The sequence below is a fragment of the Phalacrocorax aristotelis genome, chromosome 7, assembly GCF_949628215.1.
Source record: "Phalacrocorax aristotelis chromosome 7, bGulAri2.1, whole genome shotgun sequence".
Taxonomy (NCBI): Eukaryota; Metazoa; Chordata; class Aves; order Suliformes; family Phalacrocoracidae; genus Phalacrocorax; species Phalacrocorax aristotelis.
The window spans coordinates 27,070,248-27,090,387 of record NC_134282.1 but is presented as its reverse complement, the minus strand read 5'-3'; the positions used below and the strand labels follow the sequence as shown (position 1 = coordinate 27,090,387).

The window sequence follows — 20,140 nt, the reverse complement described above, 5'->3', positions numbered from 1 at the left end:
AAACACATAATGCAATGGGTGAGCAATTGGCTGATGGGTTGGGCTCAAAGGATTATAGTAAATGGGGTTACATGGGGCTGGTGGTCCGTCACTAGCGGGGTTCCGCAGGGATCCTTCTTGGGGCCGGTACTCTTTAATATCTTCATAAATGACTTGGATGCAGGACTGGAAGGAATACTAATTAAGTTTGCTGATGACACAAAATTGGGAGGAGATGTTGACACTCTTGAGGGCAGAGAGGCCCTGCAGAGAGATCTAGACAAACTAGAGAGCTCGGCAATCACCAACCATATGAAGTTAAACAAGGGCAAGTGACGGATTTTGCACCTGGGGCACAGCAATGTCTGGATGTACATACAGACTGGGGAACAAGAGGTTGAAGAGCAGCCCCATGGAGAGGGACCTGGGGGTTCTGGTTGACGGCAAGTTGAACATGAACCAACAATGTGCCCTGTCAGCCAAGAGGGCCAACCGTGTCCTGGGGTGCATCAAGTACTGCACTGCAGCTGGTTGAGGGAGGTGATTGTCCCGCTGTACTCTGTGCTGGTGCAGCCTAACCTTGAATATTGTGTGCAGTTTTGGGCGCCACGGTATATTAAGGATATAAAGCTACTAGAGTGTGTCCAGAGCAGGACCACAAAGTTGGTGAAGGGTTTAGAAGGGAAGCCATATGAGGAGCGGCTGAAGTCACTTGGTTTGTTCAGCCTGGAGAAGAGGAGACTGAGGGCAGACCTCATTGCTGTCTACAGCTTCCCCACAAGGGGAGGAGGGGGTGCAGGTGCTGATCTCTTCCCTCTGGTAACCAATGATAGGACCTGAGGGAATGGCAGGAAGATGTGCCAGGGGAGGTTTAGGTTGGATATTAGGAAAAGGTTCTTCACCCACAGGGTGGTAGAGCACTGGAACAGGCTCCTCAGGGAGGCAGTCACAGCACCAAGCGTCACAATATTCAAGAAGTATTTGGACAACGCTGTCAGACACATGGTGTGAATTTGGGGTTGTCCTGTGCAAGGACAGGACAACCTGTTGGACTCAATGATTCTTGCAGGTCCCTTCCAACTCAGGACATTCTATGATACTATGTTTCTATGAAAAAGCAAGAGAATCAGGAGGAACACACATAGAGACACAGGGCATTCTTGCTCTTCTAAGAATAATGAAGTCCCCAACAATACAAGCTGTCCTGTGAACCGAAAACATGACAGCTGTCTTGTACAGACAGACCCTCCAGCTTCAGCCCACCTTGAGTCTGGATAAAGTTCTGGGATTGATAGCGATGGCAGTCTGCAATGACACTCCCCAGACACAGAGAAATGGCACTTTTTCACTAACTTCCACTAGCTTGGGACTACAGTGTCTCTGAGTGTTTCTAGAACAAGGAAATACTCTCTATGCTTGCTGAAGCTGGCAGGGAATTAAATCCACATGTGCTCTGAGTGCATGGGGCTGTGTGACAGTGCAAACGGAATTACCTGGCTTTGGCGGGGTAACGCATGCATGCTACTGGAAGTGGTGGTGGTGCACTCATTTCCGCATCTTTGAAATGCTGCTATAGCTCACTGCCCTGCTGACATGGCTTGGGAGAGCTGAAAATGATGGCCATTATGAGGGCACTGCACAATTTTTTGAGGGAAAAAAAAAAGTAAAAAAAATCTGCTTTGGCTAATATTAACACCCATATTTTCCTAGTACCTTCAATATTATTATTCCAAGCAGAAACCTAAATTACTGCAATATAGGTAATTTAATTTTAAGAAAATACATTGAAGTCATTGCCCGGGAAGTCTGATTTTAAGGAATGTTTGCTTTCCCAATTTATTATTAACTTGCTGAAGGGTTGTTCCAAAGCAGTAAATTTTGTTCTTTCCAACAATGGCAATGGGTGTCCACTGCAGGTCCAACTCGTTTCCTGCTTTCTGCCTTCAGAACTAGGGCTGGTAAAAACATTTGCTATTTTTGGAAACTTTTCGATCTGTCTTCATAGCAGGGATATCATGCTGTCTAGTGCTGTCTAGTAATACTGTCTAGTACTGTCTGTGTACCGGGAGAGGGGAGAAAGACGGCGATCCGAGTGTGTAAGAGAAACACCTCCCTTAAATTTACCTCTTTTTTCTTCATTTACATTGCAGCCTGTAATGATTCAACTACCCAGACTGAGATGCAGCTATAATTTATATAGACAGTGCTATGAAACCTCTAACAGATGGGGATAAAATATGACAGTGGAAGGAAAACGAAAGCAATGATAAATGCCAGATGTTCAAACAACAGACATTGATGCTAAACACTACAAGCAGTTTTTGACTTGTGAACTGCAGTGGACTTTTTATTTACACCAATGTTCCAAAGGTTGCACTTTTTCCTGAAACAGGTTGAAGCCCAATTATTATTATGTGGCTTACAGAAGCAACTAGAAGTTTCACCTAAGATCAGGGACTCATTTGTGAGGCATTCAGAGGTAAAGGAGGAGCTGATTCTTGTCCAAACCTGTGCTCTGTACAAGTATGGATGGGGAAACAAAGAAGAATTAGTACCTGCATTTTGTAGACGGCGGAACCACAAATATTAAATGATGTGCATAAAGTCAAATGGGTGTCTGTGGCAGATCTAGTATAAATCTGATTGCTGTAAGCCTGAGTCCAGTTCATCTTTTCTTGCTCTCTCTGTTTAAATTTTAGGAGTCTATTAGTAAATCAGATTAATAAATATCATGCAAAGCTTCTAGGGTCTATTGAAATAGAGACAGCTTCAAGAGGACATGGACTGAAAAAAGGTTCAGGAGCAAGTATTTCTTTCTTCATGCCTGCACTATAAGAGCTATTATTTTAGTTGAGGCAATGCACTGGTAAAGATTTTACCATGAGTGACCTCTCTCTAAGATTCATCTCAGTGAATAGAAAGCAGAGTAAAATAGGTTACATTTTTTGAAATTATACTGAATTTCATGTTCCCCTTCCAGGTCTGTCACATAGAAAAGTGCTTGAAGGAGGAGAGCTGGCCTCCTAACATGGAAACATGATACATCCTTGGAAAGTGAAACAACAGAACCAGGCCCCTTGCGGTACTTTAGGAAGCTGCCCCCCCCCCAAGTGCATAAATTAAAAGCAAACCAAACCAAAACAGAGACTGCAATGCAAAAGAATAAAATGCAAAAACTAAGCTGAGGTGCGTCATTGACATGCTGAAAGTCATGCTCCTAAACCTGTATTTAGCTTTCTAGAAGGATGTTGGTTTCAGAGGTGCAGATTCACTCAGCTCTCAGGAAGCTGAACAGCACACCTTTAGGAAGACTGGAGCCTCAGGAATCAGAGAGATGAGCCACTTTGATATCAGATGAATGACCATGGAAGTATTCACCCAAGGTTCCTAAGGTATTGAACTTTCCATTGTCAAACTGTTATTTGGGGATTGCCTTGAAGTTCAGAGAAAAGTTAGATATCTCTGCAAAGCATGATCCATTAGCAGCATTGTTATTAACACAGAGACCCAGAAAGTCACGGAAACTTTGCACCAGCGTAGTTGAGAACACAAGCAGTGCCACTTGTCAGCAGTGGCTTGAAATTTATGAGGAACCACATGACTAGTAAGTTCTCTTTTGTCATCAGAGATAAAATAAACCCATAAAATACATGCAGCTGAGAGTGCCCTTCCTTTCAGCATGGTGCCCCAGACAGCTACTTAACTTAAGTAATCCTAAAGGCTCGTTTCAGAAGTGTGGTCTTCTAGCCCAGATGGTTCCACTCAATACTGCCTCATAAAAAACCCAAACAGCCCCAGTTTGGTCATGCAATGCCAAGTCTCACTGGTCTTCCTGGAGTTAACAAGCTTGAGCAAGAAAAATGGACATTCTAGTTAGAAAGATACTTCTTTTCTTTTTCTTCCCACGTGAAGCTGGGCAGAACAGTGTTACTACTCTTGCAGGCTTCCCTTCTACATATCCATGGGGTTGTGATCCCCAGGAGGACAGGGAAAAAAAAAAAAAAAAGCAGAAGCTGGAGTCACACTTCTGCCTTCCTTTGAATTATTATCCCTGTCGGTCTGAATGTGAAAATGCACCTGAAGCTCCCTGGGGCAGTTGTTACTTCAGCATTGCAACTCAGATCTTTATGCAAGCTGCATAGTTTTGCTGAGGAAGGAATCACTAGCATGTTTAATACACAGAGCAAAATGAAATAATGTTTTTAATAAACAGCCCTGTATTAGAACTGAAGTTTCAGGGAGAAAAATATCCGATATTAGAAAGGAAGGGCAATTTTGCAGTTGTAGTACAGAAATGAATTCAGGAAACACGAGTGTAAGTACCCCTTCTGTCAAATTTAGTCTATGTGCTCCAGAAAAATCTTCCTTTCTCTGCCTCTGTTTCCCATGTGTGAAGGGCTGACAGTATCTCCTTTGTCTGTTTTGGCAATTCAAAACATAACATCTTTCGGAGCAGGAACTGCCTCCTTCAATGATTATGCAAAGCCCATTTCAGCATGGATTGAGGTCAGAGGGCAATAGTTAACTTGAGGCATATTTTCATGACACAGGCGTCAGGGGCACTGTTGCCCTACAAGATTCCCACCCCGGACCTCTCCTTCCCATTCTCACACAGCAGCACAAAGCAGCCTTAGTTTTGCCAGCAGAGTGTTTTTTTTTTTTTGCAGGGCCATGCTGCAAATGCAGTTACTGAGCAGATCTGGGTTAAAAATAACCCTTTCTTGCAGATATGAGGGATTGGTTGAAGCTCCTATTTAGTAATGTTCTGCCTTAATTCCTGTCAGCAGGTTCCTCAGCTAATGATGGGGAAATAAAACCCTTCTTCCTCTGAAAAAACAATTCCCTTTCTTTTGCCAATAACCAGTCATCACAAATCTGATAAAGTGACAGATTCTAAATATGATGCTATTATCTTTCTTCAGTTCATTTCCATTTGTTCTTTCCTACACTCCTGTTTGATACACCCTTCTTACTTCCCACTGCTGGTCTCTAATATCTGCCAAGAACTACTTATTCGACTGTGCGATCCCCTATTCTTTGCTGTGATTAAATGCTTCCCTCTCACACAGCCAAAATATCTTTTTTTTATTATTATTTCTACAGGTTATTCACTGAGCTTTCAAGCATCCCTCACAGGAAAAGCAAAATCTATAACAAGTCCTTCTTTGCTACTGTGGTGGCCTTCCATCAGATAAAGAGCAAACTAAGGATAGCCACTGCCAATCATATATGCTTCATCCCGCCTGCCAGGAGGGGGAAGGGGAAGGAAGTTGCATAGGTCAGCTTCAACCATATAACCCTAATCTGTCAAAGCAGCATGCCCCCAGGCTACAATTTTCTACTGCTAAAGAAAAAAAATATCTTTCTATGTCCTTGCTGAATTAACTGAATTGAACAGGGTGTCTGCCGGCTTGCAGGAATGAGAAACGCTCTGTTTTGTTTAAAAGAAGTAGCAATGTCAAATTTGTGGCTGATTTAAGGCATCTTTGTAAGCTAAGCCCATGTATTACACACTCCTCAAATAATTTGTGAGGGTCCTAATTCAATTCATACTGGCTCTCACTGTAAATAGTTTATCACTAAACCAACCAGTGATTTTGCCTCCCACCAGCGAAATGAAAATGTGCACCTACCCTGCTGTTAGTCTGCAGAGATCCAGGGAAGAAGAACTAGAGCAGTCAGCAGCCCTGCTGCGATCCCTTAAACCCTCACCTTACAGAGACAATTAAGGGGATCATTAGGTAACCATTATCTCTGCTGAAAATGGACGCTGCATCCTAAAGAAGCCATTCCAGCAATGACTTAGAGATAAATAATAAGTAAAGGTGAATCTGGTGTCTCTAATGATGGAAGAGCTGAGAATGTGGCAGATGAAAGTTTGTAAGGAATTTATATTCTGATTACAAAGTCATACCAAATGTTAGCAACAAATAACAGATGTAGTAAAATCTCTTTTACCCTTCTGCACAGAGCCACAAAATGACCTTCCACTATGGTGGGAAACGCTGGGGTGCAGAACACTCTCCACCCAACCTCAGCATGTGCTTTGGTAAAAGTTGCCTTCTGCCTTACTTACCACCAGTACACCAAACCCCTGCTTACAACTTTTAAAGCCCAAACTTGGGAAGACTCCACGTATTTCCATTTTGGGTTACTCTACAGTCAGATTTCTTGCATAGCAAAACACACTCTCAGTTAGAGATTGGAATTTAATACATGTACAATGATTACTTCCTTTGGTAGCAAATAGCCCCAATTTTCCTCAGTCTGTTTCCTTTCATCTGGTGTTCATTTAGACTCTTCCTGCATTTCGCACACAATAAACTCTTCAGCCCTTTAAAGTGATAGAAAAAGAAAGAAAGCCCCAAACAAACAAACAAACAGTCTCTTCTGTCCCCTATGTTTAAATAAAGGTTGCCACATGGAACACCGAAAGCCATGAAACATAATAGCAAGGCCAATCCTCCACTATTCAGACTGTGTAAACACCTACATCCATGTTTTTCTTTTCCAGTAAATGAGGGGGGTGTCTTTACAACAAGCCAGTGCTTGCTTTGGTAACCGGGTTTGTTTTGCACAGTTGTATTTGTTTTGCATGACGGTCTCTGCTCCTGGGAGTCTGCTGTATTAAAAGATAGGATGTTTTGAAACTTAATAACCTACCATTACACAGGCTCTGCTCACCCTCCACATCTTCACTCAGGGACTCTTCCTAGGGTCCAATTTCATCATGGGCCAATTCCTGGTGCAACGATGCCTGGGTCAAGCTTCTCACAGCCCACTGAGAGCAAACCCCTAAAAACAATCCCCAGGCTGCTTCAGGAGTTGGAGGCAGAAGAGGATACTCTCATACTACAGACAAATTGACATGCTTTTCTTCCAAATGGAAAAATTAAACTCTCAAAGGCTTTCTCAGCTGGATGCAATCCAAAGCATGGGTTTCTAAATACACAAGGGTGGGTTTCAGCAGGTAAAACTGGGTGTTTCAGTCCACCTCCCCCTTCTTAAAAAGGAAGCAGAGTTGTGGTGAGGCTACACCCTTTCACAATTTGGCTGTATTTTTGAGAGCGTTTACAGAAAAAGCTGCTATATGAATGCCTGTTTGTATGTGGATGCTCCAGAAACAACTCGCCTGCTTATCCTAATCTCAGGTATATGCAAAGTGGAGTCTCACATGTCACAGCAGCGCCAACAAACCACTAATAATTGATCTGCACCCCCAGCGCCTGTTATGGCAATTGGGAGTAAGAAGGGCTGTTCTTCCAGAATAGCTTAAATGCAGTTTAATTCAAAAATATATTCCTCCATTCCCAAGAAAGGGGTTTCAAAGCAGTTTCTGGAGTCTGTGGAAGACCCTGGCCTAGCAACTCAGCCTCTGAGTGCTTGCTGGGTGCTTGGAACTTTGGATCCTCACTGACATGACATGTCTCACTCCCTCTGAAACACAGGATGGGGTGTGAGCACCAGCAGCCCCTGGAAAAAGAGCACTTCCATAGCTGGCAACATTTATATGGCTTTTGAGGCTGCAGCCTTACCTGCTGCTCTTCCAGTTCACAGTAACTGCCCAGGAGAACTGCAGATGGACTAGAGGATCATTGTAAGTCCCTCCCAACACTATTTCTATTTCTATTTCTATTTCTATTTCTATTTCTATTTCTATTTCTATTTCTATTTCTATTTCTATTTCTATTTCTATTTCTATTTCTATTTCTATTTCTATTTCTATTTCTATTTCTTTCTATTGCTAAAACCTCTTTGTGAAGAACAGAAAAATGGGAAGACAGAGTCAATTCTAATTCCAGCAGCTACAACAATACTGGCTGAGGGTGTAAGTAGATCTATACCACATTTCAGAGTGTAAATTATCCTGAGATTACTTAGGTCTGATGTTCCGGATTTAAATAGCTGTAGAGTCAGACTCTATGACGCATTTCTGTCTTTTAGCAGGAATTAAAATGTGTTATATTCACTAAATATACTCTTTAAAATACCAGTACTATTTAACTCTGAGTTTAAAAAATAATTTAACTGTGAGTAAGCATGCATGAAAAGACACACCTCTCTTTTTTGACCCTGTGTATTTCATAAAATGTGAAGGATTTTGAATGCTTCACAATCCTGGTGATGCAGCCTTTCATCATACCATGAATGGTCACGCAGCAGTGTCAGCCAGGGAGCGTGAAGCTTGTGAGTGGGTCTTCCTGTGTGTACCAAACACAACACATCTTTCTTGCAAAGGCAGTAGAAAAGATAACAGAAGCTGGCAGTGAAGAACGAGACAAAAGAGCAAGCAGGGCTCAGGCATTTCACAAGAGGAAAAAACACCCCTCCATCCACTCAGAACAACTTTAAACAAAAGCTCCCCTTTTGGTATTTGCAAGACAGGCATGGGCTCTGAGTCACAGCTTTAAAAATGCTGTATGGAGTCAAACACAATTGCAAGGGCCTTCTCCAGGGTGGTGGTGAAGAAACCTGCAGACATACAACCAAGGAAAAGATCAATCTGTGTGCTCGATCAGGACATCCTGCAAGCAGTCTAGCCTTGATTTTGGATATGATAGGAGCTGCTATGTGATAGATGCTGCGTTTCTGCACAAGCCTCCGCACACACGGTGGCTGCAGCGCAGTAACAGCTCAATGTGAGACATCGCTTTGAAAAGTTGACCTACAAAGAAAGGTAGGTCTACAAAGCAATAGTTGGAATACTATTACATATATGTTCCTTTTACATAGGTATTCCTTCTGAATTATATTGGCAAAGGCTGCAGAGCTAGAGTGGAAGTATAAAGGATGTAAGTCATCTGCCCAAGGGCCGATGGGTGAAACTGTAGTTTGTTAGAAAGCCGGGAGGACACGTAGCCTTGATACGCACCTTGGGAGTGGCAGTATGATACAGACTATTCTACACTGATGAGATATATATGGTAATACAAAGGAGTATTTTATGTCTGGTATCAAATGCAGCATCAAGATAGGTAATGGGTGAGTATTAATTCCTCTGAAACCATCAGAGATGGACATTTCCTGGATCATTATCTCCATAAATGAAATGAGAGTATGCTTTTACCTTTGATCTAAGTGTTGTGCAGTACTAATAGTTGCGGTGTTCATAATACACTGTTACACACACAGCCCCAGTTCAGATTTGTTAGCAATATACTACTAATAGGCTTTTACTTAGGAAACAAGTATAGTTGTATCATCCTCATGTCTCATGACTGTTTTATATCCAATTAGCAGAGTAGAAACATACTATGAGTTCTAATAACATCTCTGCTTTTTAAGAAAATTGAGCTGCTGTGTAAGCACAAGAATTTCCTGTTGCACTGTCTCTTACAAACCAGTTAATCTAGAAAAAGATACGTGACATGTTATGAACCTTAGGAGTGAACTGCCAGTTCATTTTTCAAAATGACAGATGTGATGAAAATTGGCCAAAGGCTTGGGAAAAAAAAGTGGGGGTCAGGGTGAGGGGAGCAGACGGGGTGGAGAGGAAGGCATTCCAGAGCCCTCTGGAGCCTTGGACTCTTCTAGGACCCATTAAATGCTTATGTTACTTGTACCATTTATAAACAAGTGCTTTCTTTTGCCATCATAACCTTCCTCATGTCAAGCGCTTAGGAAGTGTTGACTGCTGTCTTCTGCTGAAGCAAGGCACCGAAAATGATGGCAAGTTACAAATCAAATTCCTTTGATTTATTACCTTTCCCAAGTTTCATGAGGTTTGTTGTGATTCCTAAGTGACCTTAGTAAACTGACTAATCAATAGCACATCTGAATGCTGACGGACTGCAGCGGAAAGTTGCACTGCCAGAAGGATTACATCAGTGCTGGCAGAGGACAGATGGTAGAAATGTGGACTGCAACCATGCCTATTCTTTGCATTCTTTTGCTTTGATTATTGCCTCTGCTGTCATCAAAGTAGGAAATTTCAGGATGAAAAACCACTGCAATCCTCCATAAACTTTTTCACTCCCTTCACTTATTTGATCTATGGCCAAGACTAATTTTTATTGGTTTTAGCATTACACAAAATACAGATTTTAGTAACAGATCACAGGCACATTTACTATAACGTAATTGTTAGTTAGGTCCCCTGTGTCATCAGGACAGAGGTGCACTGGTACTGCACGGAAATCTGTACAGCTTTGTACTGTCTTTGCCCTGGAGAGAGAAAGAATGCCAGGGATTCGGCCTCCCCAGATGTCAAGATGCATCCAATGAATTTAAAAAGTGCATATTTTACCTAATAAAGCAGGATTTCTGCATTTGATTCCTGCACACTTCAGGACACAGAAGAAAGAACAATCATAGTATTGCCACAAAGAAAAAGAAAACCAGAAGCAAGTTGAAAAAGTACAAAGACAAAGCAGAAGTAATATGCAATATGCAAATATACTTTATCTGAATCAGCTGCAAACAAAGCAGATAGGCTGGGGTTTGCCTTTTTTTTTTAACTGTAAGCCAGCTTCTCTTCTGAATTACAGGAGCTCCACTGGCAGTGAGATTCAAGAAAGATTCAGAAAAGTGTAACAGCATGATCGACGGGAAGTATGTCTCCTTGAAGAAGATTAAATTATAAAGAAACCATACAGGACGATTAAGGAAGCACAAGTAGTCAGAGGAGCAGATACTGATTGCTTATGCAGAACGACTGAATTCCTTGGCAACTGCCTGCCTCAGCCAAAAGGGATGCAATATTTGTGTCAGGCAGCTGCAGCTGCAACACAGACACCCATGAGTTGCTTGTGGATCAACAATCTTGTTCCAATCAAAAATTGATGGATGGCTACCTTTATTGATCAGGGTGGTAAGACTCAGGAAACAGAATCTAGAAGCACAGAATTTTGAAACTAGCCTGACATGTCCTGGATGCACAAGTAAACATTATAACTTTCAAACAGCCAGGGTACATCAAGAAACAAGACATCCCAAGGAAGAAAACCACAAAGAGCAGCGCAACCCATTCCTGGAGGCAGCCACGGTGCAAGCTGTTGCAAGGACTGGTTTCCAAAGAGCTCCTTCGCATGCTGCCTGTGAGCCACGTAGGGCTGCTAATGAAAAGGAAAGACTACTGCCCAGCAAAGCAACTTAATGTGAACTAAATACTGCCATACCAATGGCAGGAGGTAGGTGACTTGTCCCAATACCATTTACCCAGTTCCTTCTTAAAATTAGTGCTGAGAGAGGTTCCCAAACTGCTTCTTTTCTTGAGAATAGCCGTATTAGTGGCTTACAAAGAGTACCAAAGCTCTGTCTTCTCAACTAACTGACTCTCCCTTCCTCAGGAATACCAAATGCTGTCAAGCAACAAATATATAATACTCAAGAAAGCAGAGCTACTAATCAGTCACTTTTACAATTAAGATCTGTTGGAGTTGCCACTGCCTTATACTGTTTTTCTAATTAACTGCACTGGAATGCACTTAAGCAAGCCCCGCATCAAAGAATCATCTGCACAGATTGAAATAAATCCTGTCTGTGTTGCTAATGCCTTGGAAATGGATGACTTGCTGTGCATTAAAAATCCTGGGTACCACTGGCTTAAAACTGCAGATAGTGTAAGACACTTTCAAAGGAATAGATTTAAGAATAAAGAGGAAAAAGCTCCCTTCATTTGCTCGTAAAAGACAATTAAACAAAGGCAATTGTCCAACTAACTTATTGTGAGGTTTGTATATCTTAAGTTCCTTATCCTCTACTTTCCTATCACCAGAAGTCACAGTGTGGGAGCATCAATTTTTGTTGCAGCAAAACTTTATCATCATTACAGATTTCTTTCTTTTTTTTTTAATCCACTTTTATGAATGGTTGAAATATTTTTAAAATAATTATATATAAAAATGACTGGGGATGGATGTGTTACCAGTTGGTGCAATAAATCATTGTCTCTTCCTGCATGAGTCTCTCTCTCTCTCATGGTTTAGAATATCATCAGAATGCTTTTGATTGATTTACAATTTAGTAATCCAACTATCATCATCCATAATTCTACAATAAACCACACCACTTAATGTAGCTGTTACAGATGTTCAGAAGTTCATTCCCTGCCTTTTAGGAGGTGATATTTAGACAGCAGCTGCAGACACCAGGATTAGCTGGGGAAGAAAAATCTGTCTTCAGCACAGGAAAACATCCCATTTTCCTATAACAATTCTCTGTCTTTAAAGCTGAAATACATGCTGCCAACCTTGATATATCGAGGTTCAATTATTAAACACCAAATATCTATAAGCATACACGCACCCCCCTTGCCAGTTGGCAGGAGTAACAAGATGCCTGGCTTCTGTCTAAAACACATTACTTCCTGGGAAATCAAGACATTACTACAAGCTGTATGCAACGAATCCATCAAAGGCTATGAAGCGAAAAGCAACTATCTCGCACAGGCCACGCCAGCATCAGCAAACCCATGTTGCGGTACATTCTGCATGCGGCACAGCATCCAGAGTCAGACCTAAGGAAATGCCCAGAGTTTACTCTTAAAAACACTGCAGAAGTTGGGCTGAGGCAGGCAGGAAGGGCTGCAGCCTGATGAAGAGGGTACTATTCATTATGCTGTTACTGTAACCAATACCAGCCCTTCGTGATAGCACAACTGGAGACTTCATGGGCATCATTACTCATTTTTTCACAAATTACTGATCTGAAAACAGTAAGTTAATTCTTGGTTTCAACTTCCTTTGGCTTGAGCCTGAAAACAACACAGCATGAGCTGACCTGCAATTAACACTTTTGTTGATACTGTTTCTTAAAGAAAAGGAAAATATGTAACACGCACAATACAAGGTGCACATATTTTATACCCAACAGCAGTACTGCTTTCTGCCAACCCCAGCAGCCACAGTTCACTTAAAGCAGGCCTACAGAAATATCCAACAGGAATTGTCAAAGTGATGGTCTAGGTCACAGAAACAATTTCTCTCCTAAGTGAATCACCATACTGAGGAACCTGACAAAGACTGCAAAATTCATTAGCTGAGCAGTGCTGGAAAGGTCCGCTCCAAATCCATCACTGATCGGTCTAGGCCAGCCAGCATCCTGTCTCTGACAGTGACCTGGCCCAGGCACTGCCGACAGAGGTGCAAGGAATCGCAAAGCTATTTCTAATTACAGGAATCCGCTTGTTTCCTCTTAGATGCACTCACAGGAATCACAAATCAGACTTGTGGTTTGGGTCTTCGGAGGGACATTTCAGCCTTCAAAACTTAAACAACGACAGGATTTCTCTGTTGGGTGATCTCTCAGATCAATACATTATGAGGCTGAAAGAGTTAGCAAATCTGAGTGAATATAAGGCCCAATGAAATACCAAGTGGGTATTTCACAAGGACAGCACCCCTGGACTGTGAAGAAGGGATATCATGCCCTAACAAACCATGGGTTCTTCTGCTTCTAAGGGTGGTAAATGAGATCCCTTGCCCTGTGGCTAGCAGGAGCACTTAAAACTACCACAGAAGCAGCAATGTGTTGAAGGTGATTTTGAAAAGCAGCTTTTTGGTTAATAAATCCTTGAAAGACTTTTTTTTTTTTTTAAAATACAGGTCAATATTATTGCTTCATGTTCCATTTGAAGGACTCTGGAGGTGTCCTAGCTGGCTGAAAGGCAACGAAGCTCCTCTGCACCTCTACTGCAGGTAAGTCTAATTATATGCTTAAAAGTGTACATTGCAATTCCCCAAAGCACTGCTTTCAACTTAGAAAACCCCTTCGCTTCTCTCCAAAAAAAGTGCTCAGTGGGACTCTTCCTCCTGCTTCTATTGCGGCCTGTGAATACCCCAACATCCCAGCGCGAAGGGAAAACCCAGCTCTCCCCGCGACCCAGCCCGGCTGCGGGGCTGGATGTGGCCCAGTTCCCACTAGGTGGCACCTGCCCGCTGCTGAATGTCATCTGCAGCTGAGTGCTGCCCGCCTGGTCCAGCAGGGAGGGGAAGCTCTCCTTATGGCAATATTTTTCTTCCCTTCTCATGGGATTTGTTGTGTCTTATGTATTAAGGCCACAGTGCAATTTCATTTCAGTGGGTTGGTGGGGGAGGACAACGACAGGAGTCAGTAACTGTGAGTGTCTCTGTTTCCTCGCTGGGGCTGGAGGCGGCGATGCCAGTGTGCCACCTGACAGCACCCCATGCTACACTGAAGTCACCGTACAGCAGGGTACCAACTGCAGCATCTGATAAGGTGGCAAAACCAAGTACAAGAGTCAGCAGAAGCACATCCTCCCAAGGCAATCCTCTGCACACACAACTTTGCTTCCAGAGGGACTTACACAACTTGCCACTGGTATTTACATTTCCAATTTAACGGCATCTCTTCACTGCTTACACAAACACTGCATACGAAGTGCCCCCTGGCCGGCAGGTGATGTTGCATACATAACCGTGGAGCACTGGGTTTTGCATTGAGCGATTACAATTCTGTACCTGTAGAGCCTTTTGCTTAAGTCTCTGCCTCAGGCTTGACTATGAAACATCACCTCCAAAAACTATACACAGGGTTTTTCTCCCTCATAGGCTTAGATTACATGGAAAAGTTTTGATGGCATAGCTGTACTGTGAGAAGTAAATAATAAAAGAACATTGTCAGCCCAACAGCATTGCCAGCAAAAAGCTGTGGGTAGTTATATATACAGTTGTGGGTATAGCTTATTCTGTCCAGGGAAATGGGTTAAGTTATAGAGGCAGAGGAACGTTTGCCAGTGTGAGTTCTCTTCCAAAATGGGTTTATCAGCACAGCTCTACTGAAATAATCACATTTTGAATGCAGGCATGTGCTTAGTCTCTCTGTCAAAACAATTATCGCAGAGAAAAAGTTTCTTGTGTTTGGTAAATTCTGAAATAAGAATGTGGCAATCTACATCCCTAGAGCATGCTGTGATAAGTCTCTGCCCACCAGGGTCTGCTGGGCTGAGGCCAATAGTTCTTTCAGATACACTGGCAAACTGCTGAGCTTGGAGAGGCTTTCAGTCACCACCAACCTAGGATGGATGAGAGCTGGTGATCTTGTTATATGAGGCTCCATATCCCACAGCCCTGAGTCATTCAATCCCTTGACTGTCTCCCCCCATAAGAATTTATCTTTTCTTTGAGTATTTTGCCAACAGGAGCTGGAGGGTAGCAGGGTCATTGCAATCCACGTCTTTGAATACTCTGTGGGATCTCAGCTTGGTGTATTTCATTTTTCCATCCCAAAGAGGGGGTGAACGAAAGCAAAAGATCTGGAAAGCATTTAGCATCTCAGGACAGGGCAGCCTGTTTCCTTTGTTTGCTCTTTTTAGCCTGATGACATTTTTATCATCATTAGCTCAAACACAGGAAAGCTGCATCTCTCAGTTGACTGTGGGACATGGGTACTGGGGTTCGAATTCCCCTTGTTAGTCTTTCTGGGAAGCTGGGCGGATGCTTGTTGTGCATCCTGTTATTCCAGTCAGCCTAGAGACAAGTGCCAGAGCTGGCATGAAAGGCATGTATCACAGACAGAGAAATCCAAAGGTAAATTCCTCCCACTCAGTGCTTGGGCTTTGTGTACCTGTTACTACATGTGTATCCTCTTTATGCCAAACATAACAAAGGCAGAAGCAGTTGTAGGGAGGGACAGAAAGGGGACTGCTAATACAGAAAATTAATATTGAAAGAATCAGTACAGTAAAGAGTCACAATATTCACTCTGGGAAGACAAGGTCTTCCTATGGGAGAATTCCCTGAAGGGAGGAACAGTAGCAATAGATTTGAAAAAAAAAAAGGGGGGGGAAAAAAGAAATCCAATCATATACTCTATATTTAAAAATTAAAAAGTCTAGCAGATGCAATTACATTCATGATTAAAAGATCTAACAGAAGCATATTTAAATTCATTAACTTAGTCCACACTTTACTACCTCAGGAGACCAGCTGCTCTTGGAATACAGAGCAGCAAAATACAAACTACATCTTGCTTGTGTTTGATCAAAACCTTTTGGAAGTTTCAATGATCTGGCTGTTAACATCTCTTAGGTGATAATTAGGCTCTTGGGGCAGCAAACATTGTTTGGGAGAGAAAATACACTGTGGAAACATAAGTAGTGGAGCCTTCTGCCTTGCTGAAGAGTCAGTTACTCCACTATCTAAAAAAAGGCAGGCAAGGGCAAAACGAAGCCATTTTCATACAGAGACTCGTTTTGCCAGTGTGTATCAGCAATCTGCAGCTGCCCACCTCTGTGTAAACTTTAGGTTTTGCTCATTTCTTGCAATGTATGTTTTAACCAAGAGATTTTAGCCCTTGCGCACTGTGGCTCACAAGCATGGCTCTCCTCTGGAAAACAGACGCTGCATGGTTTTTCCATCACTTTTTGACGGCTGTTTGGTAGCAGGTACCAGCTGGGGCTGAACAAACACTTCTCCCAATTCCCATCCTCCCAACCAGAGTCTCTGGTCTGCCTCGGCCTCCTGACAGGTCTGGCGTGTCTGCTCGGGGGATGCTCCAGGGCTTCTGGCTGCAGGACAAGGCTTCAGGACGCTTTTGGAGACATTGGGAAGAGCCAGAACCTCTCTGTGGGATGAAGCCTGTTAGCAGGGCAGATGCACAACAGTATTCTCCATCTATCCCAGGAGGGCACTAAATTAACAGCAGAGGCACTGACTTACTTCCTTTCTGTTATTGCCATGGGACCTATTTCCCTGTGACTGGACAGGAAGAGACTTAATTAACGAAAACTGGGAATTTCTGTTTATTATTGGATCTGACACATATCTGTCCTTCTAGACTTTCTCTCCGTATGCTATGCCTGGTTTTGGTCTCCTCCATCCTGCAAGGCAAAGCTCACCTCCTCTGGATGAAGACTTTCCTTCTCAAGAGATCTTTTAAATAATCCTGACAGTTGGAGTCTTTCCTGTCCTTCCTGCACAGTCCCCCATAATCAAGAAACATCAAAGGATGGAGTTGACCTTTCAGACAGACAGCTACATGTGTGTGTGAACTGTCAGGCAGATGTTTTCAGGACCTGTTTCAGGATTTTACTCTTGTGAGTTAGTTATGATTCATGGCAGGGAGCTCTGCATTATGGAAGCATCTGCTCTCCCTCCATGCTTCTGGGGCGTTGCACCATTCCTGAAGAGCTGTAATTCAGCTTGAAACCAGCAGATTTAGACTCCAGCTATTTGTGCCACATAAATGTTATTTTCTCACTGTCTGCGAATGTAACTGAAGTGCTTGGTCTCTTCCAACACTGCTGAAGAAGCCCTGATGGTATGCACAGGAGCAGGAATAGGCTCCTGCTGTCTGTGTCTCCCAACCAAGCCAGCCCCATTCATTCCAATGAAGTCGGTGGAGATGTAGCTATACCAGTTGTCCCGCTCAACTATATTTCTCCTTTGTCACTAAAGGACTGGAAAGATATATTTTATTACACTTTGAAAGCCATATAAGGCAGCTGACTTCCATTGACAAAAACTTGAAAGCCAAGGTGTGAAAATCACCGCTTGAGATGTTCCTTGTTTGAGTGCTAGCCTGGCAATACCTCACTGCTAAGGGCATGGAGGTAAGAGCTCCTGCAGGGGCTGGAGAAAGATGCTCTTCCATGACTCATCAACCACCCCTCCAATGAACAAAGACATAATGACGGGATTAGTCAGAAAAATTGTAACTGTAACCAAAAGCAAGAAGAAAACAGAATTAAAAATAGGGAAGAGGATGGGAAATTGCACTGGTCCAAAACCACTCAGCACCAACTTTCAATTATAAAGCTCTTTGCTATCAACTCAGCTCTAGACATGTGATTCTGGACATGTTTCTGTGTCATAATCAGAATTAAATGCAGTCTCAGATCCTCGTTCTGATGAATGGTAACTACATTTTTTTCTTGTTACATATGGGAACATGTATCATACATATTATACTGTGTTTCAAATATGTAGGAAGATTCCCCTTATTGCCATATTTTTGGGACAATCCTTAGTACTGCTCCAAAAGTCAAAAAAATACATGCTTAAGGCCATTACAATATGAGAAAACTTTCATGAATGGGACCTGGAATTCAACCTGAGCTGAAGTTACTTATAGCAAAACCCAAACATATTTCATGCAAAACCTGTGCTGTGCATATGACTTGGAAAATAATGGGATTCTATTTTGTGAGGAATTTATATGAAATTGTGAGTGGATCTTTCTAGAGTACTCAGTCTCAGAGAAAAGGCAGATTATTTGCATCTAAGAACAAAATGCCCATTAATACCATGAACAAAATTCTACAAATGAGGCTTCTGACGGCACTTAGAGAGACTGGGTGCCAAAAGTCCCTTCACAAAGAGAGATGTGCCTTGCATTGTTCTCATCATCTAGGAGCCTGTAAAGGCTGCTGTGAGTCTTGAGATTAGGTGCCGAACATGGTGGGTGGCAGATCTATGAGTCACACTCCAATTTTTTAACCCAAAGAACCTTCAATACCTTTTACTACCCTTTCCCTTCATCAGAAAGTTACCAGTTATCCTTGACAACAGATAGCTCAATCTGCACTTTTATTCCATCCCCAGTGAATACACAGATTTTCTTTAAACACATTCTCATCTGTCTAAGATTTATGGAGTAGCAAAATATTCTGGGAGGAAAACTCGGAATGATCCAGGTGACAAGATAGGGAGGACAAGGAAGGAAGACAAGAAAAGAGGATCTTGAGATGAGCTGTGATTAGACTTCTAAGTTTAAATTTGATTCAATTTGGTACATTAAATTTGCAAAATTACCTAAGAGTATTGAACATATCAGCCTTGAGTTCACCATCAGGTCAATCTGGTCATAAAACAAAGGGCTTCCCTTTTGAAGAGGTAAAATAAAAATATTAGACATTTTCTCTTTTAAAACCAGTTTGTGCAGGAGGGCATGTTCTGGCTGTAAATTACATGATTCTCTTTTTGGTGAGTGTTTGGGGTGAGGTTAGCTGCATACGTTATCATACAAAAGGTTTATATTTAGACCTATATCTACTATAATCCTACCTTTTATTTTTCTTTATGTGGATAAGGTTTTCACGGGTCTTATTTAAAAAACTGCATTAATTCCAAAATGAGAAACAAGCACCTTTCAAATGATTACTATTAATACGGATGCATTACAAGCAAACCTGGCCTTGATGCAGGCTGAAAGCTGTACACCTCAGAGGTCAATTGTCACTTTTAATATGCTGAACATGCCTGTACTCTGACAGAGAACTGCTGTTGTTACAAATGTTTTTTCGGGCATCAGTGCTGACCTCTCCTATTCTGCCTGCTTTTAAGATGAGTGCTTGGACTGTTGAACTCATCTTAAACTGTTCCAGTCACTGTTGGTTTGCTGAAATCTTTTTGCCTAATTCTTAAGTCACAACTACTCCATGTATTCTTCTGCCAAATTTTCATTCCATAATGGCACGATCTGAAGCTCACTGAACTCAAAGGAAAGATTTGCACTGTTTTCTAGGATTTTGGATCATACTTCACCTGCCTGCCTGCCAAATGCCTTCCTTGAAGACAAAGAAAACACTGTGCTTGAGCTCTCTTATTAAGGAGTGACAACTGCTAGGGGAGGACATGAGAGGAAATGTGAGGAGAAGCTTGAGGAGCCATGGGGAGGGATAGACTGCTGAGGACAGAGGGCTGGAGACATGCTCATCAAAGGAGGGACACCCCTGAGGGACTGTGACCTATGGAGGACCCATGTCAGGGCAGGGGCTCTCCTGAGGGGCTGGAGCATGCTGGTGATCCATGCTGGAGCAGCAACAGTGAGAAGAGCAGAGTAGAAGAGAAAACCACTAAGAACTGTGGAAGAGGGGCAGACAGAAACCCCTACACCATTACACATTACAACAATCACACACAATCCTGCCATTCGTGCCCAAACACTAATTTAGAAGAGTAATCTCTAGGTAAAGCAGGAACTTCTGTCTCCATGTTGTTTCAGTATTGGGTCTTTCTCAGAAAAGGACAACTAGGACCCCAATGGTGTTATCACCTTCCTGCAAAAAGAGCAGATACGTTTTACTGAAGATGTGTGGACCCTTCCCAATTCATGTTCAAAGAAAGAGCTTTTGAAAAATATCAGCTGGAGCTACTTTGCCTTCTGTGCCTCCACCAATTCTCTCAGGCTATGTCTAAGCTAATCAGATCCAGGAACTCTTATCTCGGTGGGATAACCAATTTGTCCTGACTTCCAGGGG

General features: G+C 42.4%; 1 protein-coding gene and 1 long non-coding RNA gene across 2 annotated transcripts in view; one reads left to right on the top strand and one right to left on the bottom strand.

The window, feature by feature from the left end:
- HS6ST1 (heparan sulfate 6-O-sulfotransferase 1) overlaps positions 1-20,140 on the bottom strand; it is a 209,170-nt gene that overhangs the window by 7,582 nt on the left and 181,448 nt on the right. The gene's annotated exons all lie outside the window — the stretch shown is intronic.
- LOC142059971 (uncharacterized) lies at positions 10,471-19,707 on the top strand. The gene is made up of 3 exons (XR_012661558.1): positions 10,471-11,108; positions 13,524-13,616; positions 16,717-19,707. It is a non-coding gene; the product is annotated as an uncharacterized LOC142059971 (long non-coding RNA).